Source organism: Artemia franciscana, chromosome 10 (assembly GCF_032884065.1).
Source record: "Artemia franciscana chromosome 10, ASM3288406v1, whole genome shotgun sequence".
In the NCBI taxonomy this organism is placed as follows: Eukaryota; Metazoa; Arthropoda; class Branchiopoda; order Anostraca; family Artemiidae; genus Artemia; species Artemia franciscana.
In genome coordinates this window covers 18,401,579-18,418,203 of record NC_088872.1, presented here as the reverse complement: position 1 = coordinate 18,418,203, position 16,625 = coordinate 18,401,579, and the positions used below count along the sequence as shown (strand labels likewise).

Here is a 16,625-nt window from a genome sequence, read left to right as displayed (position 1 = left end):
TAGTTACATTGAAGCCAGGTTGCCAACAAGTTTATTCCCATAGTCACAAAGATATTTGTTAAGTTAATTAATTATCTCTAAGACTTACATGTGCACCAAAGTAAATAAACAGTAAAGAGAATATACCAATGAAATTGCTAAGGACAAATTGAAACAAGGCAAACACTAAATTAAAAAAGGCCCTCTCAAAACAACGGTAATATTTTATTATTCTTGCTTTTGTTTTTGTCTTCTGTAAATGAATGGTTTGACAAATACATATCTCTGTCTGTTTTGTTACAACGAGTTTTTCATAAATAAATAATAAATTGCAGATATTTATTTGAAAATGAGTTTCCATTATGAGTGATATTTATAGGTTGCTGAAATGGTCAAACTCAAACACCAATGGTACAGTCCTTCTGTCAGATGATGCTAAGAGGAATACCATCAAGGAGTAGTATCCAGCGGATGGTGCAGTCTAAGACATGCTTAGTGTATGCATAGCCCATATCTGGTGCTCTTCCACCTCACATTATAAATCAGCTTCCTAATGTCTCCACCCAATCCTTTGATAATTGGTCATCAGTCACCCTGCCTCTACCCAGTAAGGTAATTTCTAAATCTGTTGAATGTAATTTAGTTGTATAAGATAGGAGATAATTGTTAAAGTACGTCATTGTCAATAACTGTCCTTATCCTTTTTGTGTTTTTTTTTTTTTTCATTAGATATTTGCACCAATCAATGCAAAGAGAATTGCTGACGTATGGTCAATAAGAAAAGGGGGAATAACATTTGCCAATATGTCCTCTAAAATATATTTTAGTTTTCAGAACTTCGATGAACACTTTTTCTTTTGAAACACCATTATTAAAAAGTATTAATAATCAGATAAATGATAAAATATTCTAATTGGCTAATGTACATCATTCTCAACTCCGAAAACAATCAGGTTAGATTATACAACGAGTACTTGAAGCATGAAATCAAATAAGTACTTCTCTTTTTTTTTACTCTGCTTTATTGTCTGAGAATATGCAATTTTCATTGTTTAATGCCTGGCGTCATTTGTTCATAATAAGTTAAGGAATCAACTCTTTTATTGTGGCGCATAGCAACAAGTTGATTTCAATCATATCTTTGTTTATGTACTGTTGTTTTGATGTGCTATTTTCTTCACAGATAGTTCTGTTTTGAATGGAAATAGTGACGAAGCAATTTACCTTTTTGGAAATGTTCCCAACGGTTAAAATCTTTGGAACTATTGCCAAGTACTAAGACATGTTTTCGTAGTAAACATTTTTTTTTTTGCTATTTGTCAATGGGTTAATAATGTCTCTGTTAGAATTTTTCATATGACACGTTGTTTTGTGCTTTAAAGTTGGGATTGGTCGAGATTTGTTTTTATTGTAATCATTTTTAGAAATTTTTTCTTTTCTTAAAATAAAAAGCAATGTATGAGACAAGGATTTAACTTAAATCACTTGAAGCTAATTCTACTTGCTCTATGGGGATAGGGTCAATGGACTTGGAACTAATGGGCCAGAATATTTGGAGAGCCCGCATCTCCTTTCTTGGCGGGCCCGTCCTACGCCCACTTTTTCCCAAAGTAGTCTGATCAAAGTTTTGAGGTAGCCATTTTATTCAAGATCGAGTTTTTTTTTTTATTTCATACCATATCGTTTGTTTATTAATGCCACAACAATATCCATAGAATAACAAATGACCAGCCAAAATGATATTAATAATGAACTGTAGATGTCAGACAAAATTAAAACAGACTAGGGACGTTGTTACTAACAGCACTTTACATATAAGAGTAATACAACCCCCATAGAAGAGGTTATTTTGCACAAAAGATTTAATTTGTCTAGCAAAATGTCCAAAATGGAATGTAAACGACCAGTAAACAACACAATGCTATCAATCACAAGAAATACTCCATATTGTGTTTCGATACTTCAAACCTTGAAACTAATGAGTTTTGAATATATATTATTCTTATTTATAATAGATGTGCTATTCTATATATAAGTGATAGCTCTTGCTCTAGTATTCCTCCCAACGGCTTGTTCCTTTGCGTACGCTATAAGATTATGGGATACCCCAAAATAATTTTTATTTTTTCGGGGTTTTATTAGTCAAGTAAACTTATTCTGTGTGTATTTTACGTGGTATGTAATAGCTAAAAAAATGGGGCTCAGAAAATGAGATTTAAAGTTAGCTGCTCATCAAATAAGAATCTGAAATTGCAAATTATTGACCTCTCCCTCTATGCATAACCTGTTCAAAATTACAAGTTTTAATGTTATCATCGGATCCAGTTTTTTCTAAAAAAAATTTGTCCCTATTTGTAGAGGATAATTATTTGGCAATATGCATAAATTGCAAAAAACACTGCTGGTCAAATGCTGGGTGAAAACACGGTATTTCAGACATATGGTCTAAATTCTAAAAGTTATAATTTTGGACATGTGAATACATCATTGGAAAGGTAAGAATCCAAATCGTTTGGTTATGTATAGAAGAATAATAGTGTATAAAGTGTATATAATAATAATGTGTATAAAGAATAAATAATAGAAGAAAAAGTGCGGTAATTGAGCTTTTTATATAACAAAAGAAAAATTATCGCGACTTACCCTCGCGAACTGGTCCGGCAATATAAGAAATATCTCTTATAATTACTCTCAGAAAAAATCTAAAATCAGTGCCATCATTAGACAAGGCTTAACTGTTGTTCTTGCAACAGTCGCCATCTAATGAAATAAACTTTTGACTGCTCATCTCAAGCTGCCCGTTTTTACTGCGGGGGTAAGTCACGTTTGAGCACGTAATGTTTTCACCCACAGCACAGATTATCGAGCAGAATCGAGTCCCAACCTGTCCAGCTCTGTCACGTCCCTCCACGACCTAGAATGTGCAACGAGACTGTCAGTAAGACCAGCGGTTTCCATGTGAGAGATTGATTACCACAGGGTGAAAAAATGTGACTTACAATCGAAGTGTCGAGTGTAAGAAGCGTTTTGTCACGAGTCACAAGTCACGAGTGAAGAGAAAGTACAATTTACTTATGTTCTATGTTAGAGAAAGACCTGGCTAAAGAAATGCTCTGCTAAAGAAGTTCTTATGTGCCTCAAAGAACACCTCAAAACAATTTCCCTTCATCTCTATAACACGCATCGCCAACACTATGAGCTCAGGAAAGTAAAAGAAAGTGAGGAAACTATTTGTATCCAACCCTATATATAAAATAAGATTTTGTTTAGCAATGGCTATGGAATTTGTATTTTGTACCACATAAAGCTGTAAATATTCAAGCCAACCACTAAAAATATAATATATGGAATGAAACAGCATGAACATTAAATTATATATATATATATATATATATATATATATATATATATATATATATATATATATATGTATATAATATATGTATAATTCCTCTATTTTTTCCTAACTTTCTTTCCTCTCCTGAAAAACCAGAGTATACCAGAGTATATATAAATGAGATTATTTTATTGAAAATCTGTCGAATGGTCACATCCACAAATTTTTGCCTCTTTGATTTATTGTCATATTGAGTTTTTAGCAATGTATCATTTAGTGTTTTCAATACTGGCTCAGTTCTTAATTTTACTTTACTTTCAATTCCTTAATTCTTCCAATACTGTCTCAACTTCCAGCAGTTACAACTCAGTCCAGAGAGAAGACCATTCTCTTTAATCGATGGATTGGGGAAGGGTCTCAGAAACACTTGACAAGCTCTGAAGATGAATTGGTGAATCAACAGCTGATTCAGACTCTGCCTTTGACCTCTTCCGATGCTATTCAACTAAACGATGGGACTGAGGGAGCTGTACATGAACCTGGAAGACCAGAGCTTTTGAAAACTCCTTTGAAAAGTTTTTCAACTATTTTTTGCTGGTCCGAATCAAAGTTATTATACATTTCTAATTCTTCTCTACTTGTTCTTCTTATTTTAATTCTTCATTCTCATGTCTCGTTCCATATTTCTCACTCTTTTTATCCTCTATTTTCTTGTCTCATTCTTCATATCTCTCATTTTTATGTGCAATCTTTACTTATTATGTGTTAGTCTTAGTCTGATAAAAAAAAAATATGAAAGAACGCTACAGGGCTTAACATTTAATGTTGGACATTTTTTTATCAAGGAAAACCCGTTTATTGTGTTGCGAGAGCGACACTCTGGTTTTGTCCCGTTTTTTTTTTTTTTTTTCTTTTTTTTTTGTTTTTTTTTTTGCCGCCGATCTCAGTCTATCCGTGGAAACTGGAAACGGTCTAACCTGTGCGGTTTTTACGGAAAGTATGGACCTCAGGCCGGATTGATGAATATGACATTACATTTTGGAAAGCTCTGCAGAACTATTGGTTGGGGCCAAAAAAGATGGTTTTTGCTTGTTAATTCGACTTCTCCCTAGGTATTTTCAATTTTGGCTTTAAGTGGGGGGGGGGGGGCACTTACATCGACCATACAAATTTAAGGGCCAGAAAACTTCAAATAAATAACCTAATGGGGTCGTAACTATACGCGTAACAGTAACGCTGAAGAAGAGAGGGTGGGGGTGGCCTCGGAATACATCTGCTTTGCTAGTCCATTACTTCCCTTCACATTTATTTTGGTGAAGAGGGCTTCAGCCTAAGCCTACAACTCCACACAAGGACACATTCTTAAATTCACAACTCACAATTCATACAGCAAAATGTTCTTTCAGACTTCGGCAACCCCTTCAAATAAGTAAACTAGAATAATTTCGGGCTAATCAGAATAGTTTTCCGAAGACAATATTTTAGACTACCTACAACTAAAACATTAAATAAAAACAGGCACTGAAAAATAAAACCTAAAAGAACTAAATACAGCTCGTAAAAAGAATGTTTCACTGGCACTAATTTGCAGCAATAAGTAATCGCTGCAAATTACATTTTAATTTCCTAAGTTGAAAAAGAAGAGATTCGAAAAGTGAAACCTTAACAATTAGAAATTATTCTTGCCACACTTTGAACAAGAGAAATTATCACAAATGAGATTTGAGCTACTATCCCCTGTAACCCCCAAAGCTACAGGCCTTGCCTTGATTATACTATTGCTGAAAACAATATATATTTTCAACAAATGTCTCTTGTCATAACCATTAAAAAGGTTTTAAGATTTTAAGCATTAAACAGACCCCCCTTGATATCTCTTTTTCTCCTTTGAATGTTTTTATGTTGATTTTTCAGGGAAGGTCATTGATCTTCAACAGTGACCATTTTCAGTGTTTTATGTAAAGCTTACAGCATGATTAGCCATATATGTTCAAGAGTCCATATTTGGTTTTCAAAGTATGTCTGTCTGATTTTGAAAGCGTACCAACATAATATTCCACTAGCTTTGGCTTGCCCTAAAAATATCAGTTAGCGTAGATTGTATTACAAGAGAATCATTTTTATCTTAAAAAAAAAATCCAGAGCAGAAAGATCCAAATGAGATATGGAAAGGCGTTTTTTGTCAAACATCGCCAAATATTAATCCCACAACCTTGAAACCTTATCAATGTCCATGGAATAACCGACAGCAGGCCAACACGTTATTAATAAATAAAAATTGTAGATGTCAGACAAAACTAAAATGGAATATGGGCGTAATTTTTAACAGCACTTTACGTACAAGGCAAAACAGCTCCCATTGAAGAGGATATGTTGTACAAATGATTTAAGCTGTCTTGCAAAATATCCAAAACGGAAAGCTACAAATAAACGACACGATGCTATCAACGGCAAGAAAGACACCACATTGTTATTCTGTGCTTCAAATCTTGATAAAGTTATCTTTGTTTGAAAATAGATGGCGCTCTTAAATTTACTGTTTGTCCATGGTCTAACTTGTGTTAAAAGTAAAACATGTTGGTTTTAAAATGAAAACCAAATGAAACAAATTTATCTTTCACCACAACTGATAATTTTGAATAATTATATTATTTTATGAATAGGTGCGAATAGTGGTTCTTTGTATGAATTGTTTTTTTTTTTTTTTTTTTTTTTTTTTTTTATTAATTAATTCTCTTTAATTTTCAGTTCTCTGTTGAAAAACACTAAAAATTATTAAACATCCCCGTTCAGGGAACGTTGATGGGGCTATTAAAATAAATAAAAAATACACTAATTAGCCCTACTAGATTAAAATGGAAAATTTTTATTTTTAAGCCAAAGACATGAAAACTTTAGAAATATTCACTATATTAACCAATAATAAACTTTGGCAATCAAAAAATTAACAGATAATAATGTAGTAAAAAGAAGAAGTTTTTAAAAGCAAAGAGCCATATTAAACTTAAGATCAGCTTAAGTAAAGTCCAATAGTAATTTAAACTTGAAATGACCAGAAATTAAAACAAATAATTATATCAAACATAAATATTATAGATACTGATATAGATGAATTAGTAAATATTAAAAAGAGTAAAAGCTAAATTGGATATTGAAGTCAAACTTAGAATGAGCAAATTTAATTCAAGCTGGAGTTTAGCTACTGCCCCCTTCCCCCTCCTCTAAATGCAAATGTTCTAAAGCCTGTTACTTCATTCGTGCGTTTTGAAAACAAATTATATTATATACATTTCTTATGATTATAATTATAATTTTGGAAAAAAATGAAACGAAAAAAGCAAAAAAATCTTGAATTGCTGAGTTTTGTGGGATTAATATTCTTATATATTAAATATTCAGTTTATTTTCATTAGTTCTTTTCATTCATCATGATTATTCTAGTGATTTTCGTTTATTATTCGTCGATGTTTTGAAAAACATCGACTGAAAAAGTTTTCAGTAAAATGCAAGTGACGGAATAGACCCTAAAACTTTTACTGTTAGAGGAGGGGAAAGAGACAATATCAAAAATGCTGCTTGGAGTAATTTTATGTGTTTATTTATATACAATCCAATATATCAAACAAGATTTTGTTTAGTAATGGCTATGGAATTTGTATTTTGCGTCACATAAAGCTGTATATATTCATGTCAACCATTAAAAAGATTATATATGAAATGAAACAACATCAAATAGTAATCATCAAATCGGAATTTCTTGCCATTTCTTTTATTTGCCCTCTTAAATGTTTTCGTGGGTGTGTACCCTTCTCCCCCAAATGTGTATTTCCCAAAAATTGCAAGATTGTTGGAATTCTTTTCTGAATTTTCTGTACATATTGAATTGAATTTTTTTTTTTCGAATTTTGAATAAAAACGGCTGATTTTTGCATAAGAAATTTCATGACTTTTTAGCAACTTTCAGTTAAAAGTATTTTGTAATACTTCTATTAATAGTCATAATATCTGTCCTTTTTGGCTTCATAATTAAGAACTTATGAATTGTTTGTTTCTGTTTTATTGACTCAAACTCTTAATCTTAAAAAGTTAGCCATAAAACGGTTTTAAAATAAGCATTGACAAATTGTTTTTTGTTTGAAAGCCTTTAACTTCAGTTTTTATTGTTGAATAAATACGGCTGATTTTAGTCTGAAATACGCTATATCCAGCTCATATATCAGCAAAAATATTTTGCACAGTTTATCTTTTATTAGTGGTAAATATCTCCTGTGCTTTTTATGGCACTTGGTATTGTCAGTCTGTCTGTCGGTCCCGGTTTTGCTACTTTAGGCACTTCCAGGTAAGCCAGGACGATGAAATTTGGCAAGCGTATCAGGGACCTGACCAGATTAAATCAGAAATAGTCGTTTCCCAGATTTGACCATCTGGGGGGGGGGGGCGGTTAATTTGGAAAAAATAGAAAAAATGAAGTATTTTTAACTTATGAGCGGGTGATGGGATCTTAGTGAAATTTGATGTTTGGAATGATATTGTGTCTCAGAGCTCTTTTTTTAAATCCCGACCGGATCTGATGACATTGGGGGGAGTTGGAGGGGGAAATCTTGGGAAAACACTGGGATTGGAGGAATCGGGATGAAGCTTGGTGGATAGAATAAACAAATGTCTTTTATACGTGATTGAAAAAGTCGTACTGGATTCGCTCTCTTTGGAGGAGTTGGGGGGAGGGGTTCAGTGATTTGGCGAGTTTGGTGCTTCTGGACGTGCTAGGACGATGAAAATTGGTAGGCGTGTCAGGGGGCTGCAAAATTTGACTTGATAGAGTCGTTTTCCCAGATTCGACTATTTAGGGGGCTAAAGGGAGAGGAAAAATTAGAAAAAATTAGGTATTTATAACTTACGAGTGGGTGATCGAATCTTAATGAATTTTGATATTTAGAAGGACATCGTGACTCAGAACTTTTGTTTTAAATCCTGACCGGCATTAAGCCTCTTATTCCTTTTTAAATTAATCTATTGATTCATAGAATTTTGTTAGATCTCATACCATATGATCTCTTGGCTCTTAGCTCTTCTTGCCTCGTCACAAGTGCCATATGAGCTCTTAGCTCTTGTTGATTTTAGTATGTATAGTATAAAATTTTTTTTATTGTTATTTTTTTTTAGTTTTTGGTCCAAGGTATTGTTAAATATTTGTCACTAGTCCTTTATGAAGGTTTTAGTAGACTAATGAACCTTCTTTCGAAAGAGCAAACAGAAAAAAAAAAATTTCTTCAGGAAGATCATTCTAGATCAAAGTGTAACGTCAAATGAAACTAATTGTTTGTTTTGTTTTTTTGAAATTTTGTTTTCTTTTTTTCTTTATTTTTGTTTTGATCTGTTTAACTTGACCTTTCAGATAATGCAACAAGTGAGCTCTTATGCCCCAATGCAGTCTCCAGGGTCTTCGCCACTATCTCATGCCTCTGTTACTTTGAGTGTAGGGACTTCACACCAAAGTCCAACGTCACAAACTACCATTCATCCGTCTCAGACTAATGCTCCCAGCACAAACACATGAGTAGATTTCACACAAATATCTTCCAATTGTGATTCCAAGCAGTGTTGGCTCACCAGTGCAGGTTATACCAAACAATGTGAAAATGCAAACTACCAAATGTTAGAAGGTAAATGTCAATAAAAAGGACGGTCATTTACCTTGGTCACAAACTTTGACAACAGTGAATGAACCTCATTTTGAACAGGCGCTCCCTTAGCCTCCATCAGTTGAATGTAGTCCTAAAGAAGTTCAAAATCCTGTTGTGTACAGTGCTAGTGAGCAAATCCATATTTTAAATGACAAAAAAAATCCCTTATAAAGGGCCTCATAAAAAAGACCAAAAAACTAACATCAAAAGGACAAAGGATAAAGTCCAATTTTGGTTGAAGAAAACATTATATAGAAATTCGGCACAGTAATTGTTGATGGTGATAGAGTTGTGAAAATTGTAGAGAATGAAAAATCTAGTGTAAAGAGTGTAAAAACTGATAATTGGATTAAACTGCCAAAAGGCTCTAAGAATATTGGAATGATGAAGCCATCAATGAAGCTCAGCAAAATATCGCCTGAGGTAATTTTTTTGGGTTTTATGAGTAGTTTTTACTTTTTTATTTATCTTTAATTATTTTACACTCTTTAATTAAACCTTTTATTTTAATTTATTACAATATTATTTATTCATATCGTATATATATATATATAAATATATATATATATATTATATATATATATATTTTATATATATATATTATATATATATATATTTATGTTTAATGTATATATATATATATATATATATATATATATATATATATATATATATATATATATATATATATATATATATAATACTATAAATATTATTTATGTTACTTTCGATAATATTTTATTATCATTCCTATTACTTTATTTATTTAATTCTGCCAAAAAAAGTAAGTATACAGTGCTTAATCATTGCTTAACACTTACACAGTATAGTAAACTATAGGTCTAATAGTAAACAAACAAGGTCAAGGTAATTAGGTTTGTCTTGGTTAACCTGTAATACTTTGAAATTTGCTTTTATCAGGATATATCTAGACCTGTTATTCTCCCCTAATTGTTCTTTGAATCTGGTTAATCGAAAGACCCTTCCTCCCAAAAACAATACTGAAGTTTTGAGACAAATTTATTTTTGAGATTCACTTTCCAAGATGGGGGGGGGGGGGGAGATTCTTGCAAATTTTCTTGTATTTTTCTGAAAACTTCTGAAAACTGCCTCTGTCGCAGATACACTTCCCCATCCCGCTGTTCAGTCCTCAAGATGGATCTGTGTTAGACATATAAATTGACGGGGAGGGGGAGAGCGGTAAGGACAGTCGAAAAAACAACAAAATTAACCCCTAGATTTGGAGAAACATATTTACTCCCCTCTCCCTAAAGTTTTGTGAATGGACACTCCTAGTATGCGTTGACTTAGATAAGATTTATATCTTAGAAAATGACTTATCCTAAGTCAAAATAAGCCGATTCACAATTCAGAAACAAAACAAAGACAATAAAAAAGAGAAATATGGTAATATTGATCAAGAAAAAGACAGATTGATAAGTTGACATGTTACAAACATTGGAAACATAAAAAAAAACTCGCAGAATTTAAAAAGAAATTAAACTAGTGAACAAAAAGGGGGTTGATGAGGTAAATGGAATAAATAACAAGGAAGAGGGTTTTTTGGTAATGTAAGAGGCAAAAGAATATAAGAAATTTAGTCAGAAATAGATTTTACATACATATCTAGTTAAAGTCTATTAAACATAACTATGGATCTATGCAGTTAAATGGAGAGAGAGACTCTATCCTAATATTTTGTCTTTCAAAAGACTGTGTTGTAGCCTATTTAATCCTGCCTGCATTTTGTGGGCATATAAGTAAAAAAAATGAGTTTATTCTTTAATGGACTTTATCAGAGATAAAGACTTGATATCAGAGACGCAGTGATTATAACCAAGGACTTAGTGTTGTAACACAATTGTTGAAACAATTCAACAAGAGTATAACTGGATTTAATGTTGAGAATAATGATAATTAATAATTATTAGTTATTTAATGACTTAATTAATTGTTTTAGTTCTAATTCTAATTACAGTGTCTCAATTTTCATTGATAAGAAGGATGTGTATACCATTGTTTTATCATATTAGGATTTCTCTGGAATCAGCCGAAATGTTTTTCCCCTCTTCCGATAGGGGGCGCAGGATAAATCATCAATTTTGGATTACCCCCTCTTTGTTTTTTGTTAACCTTTTCAATTTCTGTACATTATTGTATATATTTGGGTGGGGAGGTTAGCATAAAACCTAAGGGGAGATGAACCATTTACCTCCTTTTTGTCCTTTTATTAACCTTTCTAATTTCCTTGTAAATTCATCTATTTTTTCGTTTGACGAATCCAAGTATAAACTAATTGCATTGAAAATAATAAATTAGAATACAAGAGGAGGCAGGTTCAATTCAACCCGATACCTCAATTGCAATATAATTTTTGATTTCAATAATAGGCTATTTATATTTTTCATAATTTTTAAAAAATTATGAGAAAGGAGCAACTTTAAAGCTCCTTTAAAGAAAGGAGCAACATTAAAACTGAAAACGAACGGAAATTATTCCACATATGAAGGGGTCCTCAATACCTTGATCTATACGCTAATTCTTCAGCACTGAATAACTTGTTGTTTTTCTAATCGCTAAATTGGCACAAGTAAATTAGATACATGTGCTAGTAAACGAAAAGTTGAAAGTCTGACAAGACAAATAAAAAAAAATTTGGTAATCTTAACTTCTATTATTGACAAAACAAGAAGGATTACTACTATTTATGTATCTTTTGGGTTGATTCAATGTTTGTTAGTTCTGTTCTTCATGACTTCCATTTTTAGCTTTTTTGATTCGTCAATTTTGTATTATCATTTTTTTCAGTATTTTTGAAGCCTACATTGTTCACTAAAGATGGATTAGCAAAGGTTTTGTGTAGGTGTCAGCACTTTTTTTTCTTACTGCAAGTTTATCTTTTTATTCTTTGTCATCAGTACAGCCAGCATCGTCTTTGAAACCAGGCGTTTGGACAGTCTCAACCCCCAATCCCCAATATCCCGAGATCTTTGAGGTTTCCTGTGTCTTATTTCCCTCGTTGTTTTCTGATGAGTTTTTTCTTCAGTTTACGTTTACCCCTCCCCCCCCTCTTGAAATGAAAACAGTGCATAACTAATCCATATTTTTTAGCTGTATAATTTCTAGCACTCTTTCAAGTCTCCTGTCCCTCCCACACTCCCAATGGAGGTTAGTTAAAAGGTCCTTTAACTATGCCTCTTGAGATGGGATTGACCCCTGTAATCCCTGAGGGAAGGGCTGTAAGATATGTAATTTGCCCATTGTTCATATAGGCTATACTATTTGTTATTGGGAAATATACATTTTTTTTGGGGGGGATGGGGTGTTTTTCATAGGGGAAAACGTTCCAAGGGGAATGAAAAGGGATTTTTTGGCAAGATATGAGTAAGGGTCAGAAATTAAAAAAAAGTTTTTTGACTTAAAAGTAAGGAGCAGTATTAAAAATTAAAACAAGCAGAAATTATTCTATATATGAGGGGGACTGATCTCTTGCTCAATCTTTCTTTTTTGTTTTACTTTTTGTCACAATGCTTTTAGGAGATTGATCGAACAGAAGGGCCGTTTAATTTTGAATGGACGTATTTCTAAAGAAGATAAAGATTTTAACATAAAGACTGAAGGTTGTGGAAGGGGCAGATTCACTCATATTATGGTAGTTTTAGCCAGCTCCCAAGTCCCCCTCGCTTACTTTGAAGCGAGTATTATCTGCTCGGCCGACAGGGGTTTCATGAAGGGGCCACCTTCACTCATTGTCGCCTGGTTTTGCTAAAATTACCATTTTCTGTGCCAAAAAGGAACTGGGAAGATGTTCTTTTTCTCTCTCTATATATATATATATATATATATATATTCAAATTTGAGGCAAAAAGATCATCTTCAAGAAAAACAATCATAATATAAAGCTAACTTACGAAAAATTTAAAACTAGCCTAAGGAAAAAGTAATTTTGATATCTAGAAATCGAGAATTTTCCAAACTGTAATCCTGTAAAAGCATATCAGCATCTAAAACAGAAAATTTTTATAAAACCTATGGTCTCCTCCAGAAAGATTTTGGAGCCTCATATTTCCTTCTTCTCTCATAACTGTCTTCTCTCCTATTTCTTGAAGAACGTGAGCTATCCCTGTTGGGAAATCCATCCTTTCTATGCCTTTTCTTTCGATCTTCCTCTTCCTGTTCTGCCATATCCAACCTTCGTTTGCGATACCTTCCTTGGAATGGAGAGGGTGTCCTTTGTTTGTATTGTTTCTTGTGATATTGGTCACTCTCTTCCACTACAGAAATTGATGAGCCTGCCCTAAGTAATTTTCTCTCCATTTCATCCAGGATTCTTCGCCTCATTTCTTCCAAATTATCCTCGTCTATTCCATTTTCCACTGTTTCTAAATTTGCTGCATTACTCTCATAAGAATTGCTAAAGTCGTGGTAATGGCCTTTACAAATCTCACAATCACAATAAAAAGATATTTCTAATTCAAAACTTTGATCCATGTTAATATCTATTATGTTGTTGCTTGATGTAAGTAAGTTTCACAACTGGAAAGTTTTAACGAATTCTTTTCCTTATATTAATGAACGACATAGCTCTTAGATATTTGCACCAATCAATGCAAAGAGAATTGCTGACGTATGGTCTTCGGAAACATTCCGTTTAACGGTTGTAACAGCCCAATTCAGCTGTTTCTTGGATGTAACAGCCTTGCATAAAAGGCCCAGTAACAGCGCTATTTTAGTTATGGCTGTAATTAAAATCTTGTTTTCCAAAATCTTACAGTCGTAAAAAACCTAGTATGCATTTTACGTTTGAAGCAATGCATAGCAAATAGTATGATTCAAATCATTAGAAATACATTCAGCCATTGAAATGTATGGCTGAAACCAAAAATCAATGCGCTTAAAACTGGCAATTAGGCTCAAATAAATATCAGTGGAACATTCTTTTTTTGAATAGAACTTATTTACCTTTTTTGGGTGCTTATTTTTATCTTTTTAATTTTTTTCTAGAATAAAATGTACCAGCATATCAATATTTGTAATTATTAATTCGAATTACAATCTTGAAATTGGGTTAGGTTTTGAAATCCAGGTTAGGTTTTGGGGTTTGAACCCCTCCCCTCCCCTGAAATGTTTTCTGACTCGTAAAAACATAACAAAAATGGATATAAGCACATTTTTGTCGTTATTAGTTGTTTTTTTGTTTGTGTGAACCCACCACTCACCCTCGGAAAAATTCATGTTTTTATTTAATGTTTTAACACAGTAGCTTAAAACATTTTCCTGGAAAAACTACTCCGATTAGCCCAAAGCTATTCTGAGTTACTTATTAGAAGGGGCTTCCGAAGTTTGGAAGAACATTTCGCTGTAAGAATCGGTCCTTTGTCGAGTTGTGAGCTTAGGCCGAAGTCCCTTTTCCTGAAATAAATGAGAAGGGGAGTCAAAATACGAGCAAATGCATCTTGGAACATCAATTTTTAATAAGGATTCTGACATGTCTTGTTCTGCTATCCCTTGTCTTTAGATTTTCGACATAAAACGGTTTTGCTATCAGTCGATAAATGAGACTCAGCTCTATCAACCTGTCGAATTACGTTCTTTAAACTTACTTCTTTTTTTGGAATTGGTTAATGGTGTCAAAAATGGAGGAATGGTGTCAAAACTTTCCTATTTGTGAATGCACCAAGGGCATCAAAAGGAAAATTTTTTGCCCCTAGACTGATTATTCTAGTGATTTTCGTTTATTATTCGTCGATGTTTTGAAAAACATCGACTGAAAATGTTTTCAGTAAAATGCAAGTGACGGAATAGACTTTAAAACTTTTACTGTTAGAGGAGGGGAAAGAGACGATATCAAAAATGCTGCTTGGAGTAATTTTATGTGTTTATTTATATACAATCCTATATATCAAACAAGATTTTGTTTAGTAATGGCTATGGAATTTGTATTTTGCGTCACATAAAGCTGTATATATTGAAGTCAACCATTAAAAAGATTATATATGAAATGAAACAACATCAAATAGTAATCATCAAATCGGAATTTCTTGCCATTTCTTTTATTTGCCCTCTTAAATGTTTTCGTGGGTGTGTACCCTTCTCCCCCAAATGTGTATTTCCCAAAAATTGCAAGATTGTTGGAATTCTTTTCTGAATTTTCTGTACATATTGAATTGAATTTTTTTTTTTCGAATGTTGAATAAACACGACTGATTTTTGCATAAGAAATTTCATGACTTTTTAGCAACTTTCAAAAATAGTATTTTGTAATACTTCTATTAATAGTCATAATATCTGTCCTTTTTTGGCTTCATAATTAAGAACTTATGAATTGTTTGTTTCTGTTTTATTGACTCAAACTCTTAATCTTAAAAAGTTAGCCATAAAACGGTTTTAAAATAAGCATTGACAAATTGTTTTTTGTTTGAAAGCCTTTAACTTCAGTTTTTATTGTTGAATAAATACGGCTGATTTTAGTCTGAAATACGCTATATCCAGCTCATATATCAGCAAAAATAATTTGCACAGTTTATCTTTTAATAGTGGTAAATATCTCCTGTGCTTTTTATGGCACTTGGTATTGTCAGTCTGTCTGTCGGTCCCGGTTTTGCTACTTTAGGCACTTCCAGGTAAGCCAGGACGATGAAATTTGGCAAGCGTATCAGGGACCTGACCAGATTAAATCAGAAATACTCGTTTCCCAGATTTGACCATCTGGGGGGGGGGCGGTTAATTTGGAAAAAATAGAAAAAATGAAGTATTTTTAACTTATGAGCGGGTGATGGGATCTTAGTGAAATTTGATGTTTGGAATGATATTGTGTCTCAGAGCTCTTTTTTTAAATCCCGACCGGATCTGATGACATTGGGGGGAGTTGGAGGGGGAAATCTTGGGAAAACACTGGGATTGGAGGAATCGGGATGAAGCTTGGTGGATAGAATAAACAAATGTCCTTTATACGTGATTGAAAAAGTCGTACTGGATTCGCTCTCTTTGGAGGAGTTGGGGGGAGGGGTTCAGTGATTTGGCGAGTTTGGTGCTTCTGGACGTGCTAGGACGATGAAAATTGGTAGGCGTGTCAGAGGGCTGCAAAATTTGACTTGATAGAGTCGTTTTCCCAGATTCGACTATTTAGGGGGCTAAAGCGAGAGGAAAAATTAGAAAAAATTAGGTATTTATAACTTACGAGTGGGTGATCAGATCTTAATGAATTTTGATATTTAGAAGGACATCGTGACTCAGAACTTTTGTTTTAAATCCTGACCGGCATTAAGCCTGTTATTCCTTTTTAAATTAATCTATTGATTCATAGAATTTTGTTAGATCTCATACCGTATGATCTCTTGGCTCTTAGCTCTTCTTGCCTCGTCATAAGTGCCATATGAGCTCTTAGCTCTTGTTGATTTTAGTATGTATAGTATAAAATTTTTTTTTGTTGTTATTTTTTTTTAGTTTTTGGTTCAAGGTATTGTTAAATATTTGTCACTAGTCCTTTATGAAGGTTTTAGTAGACTAATGAACCTTCTTTCGAAAGAGCAAACAGAAAAAAAAAATTTTAGGGATAACTTCTTCAGGAAGATCATTCTAGATCAAAGTGTAACGTCAAATGAAACTAATTGTTTGTTTTGTTT

General features: G+C 32.9%; 1 long non-coding RNA gene across 11 annotated transcripts in view; it reads left to right on the top strand.

The window, feature by feature from the left end:
* Window positions 1-16,625, top strand: part of LOC136031869 (uncharacterized) — a 76,802-nt gene that overhangs the window by 17,952 nt on the left and 42,225 nt on the right. For 8 of the 11 annotated variants that reach the window (XR_010618605.1, XR_010618604.1, XR_010618598.1 and 5 more), the window contains 3 exons: window positions 359-591; window positions 3,673-3,913; window positions 8,712-9,423. This is a non-coding gene — a long non-coding RNA (uncharacterized LOC136031869). Of the gene's footprint in view, window positions 1-358; window positions 592-3,672; window positions 3,926-8,711; window positions 9,424-16,625 lie in introns of all 11 variants that reach the window. The other 3 variants (XR_010618601.1, XR_010618600.1, XR_010618602.1) reach the window with 3 other exon arrangements.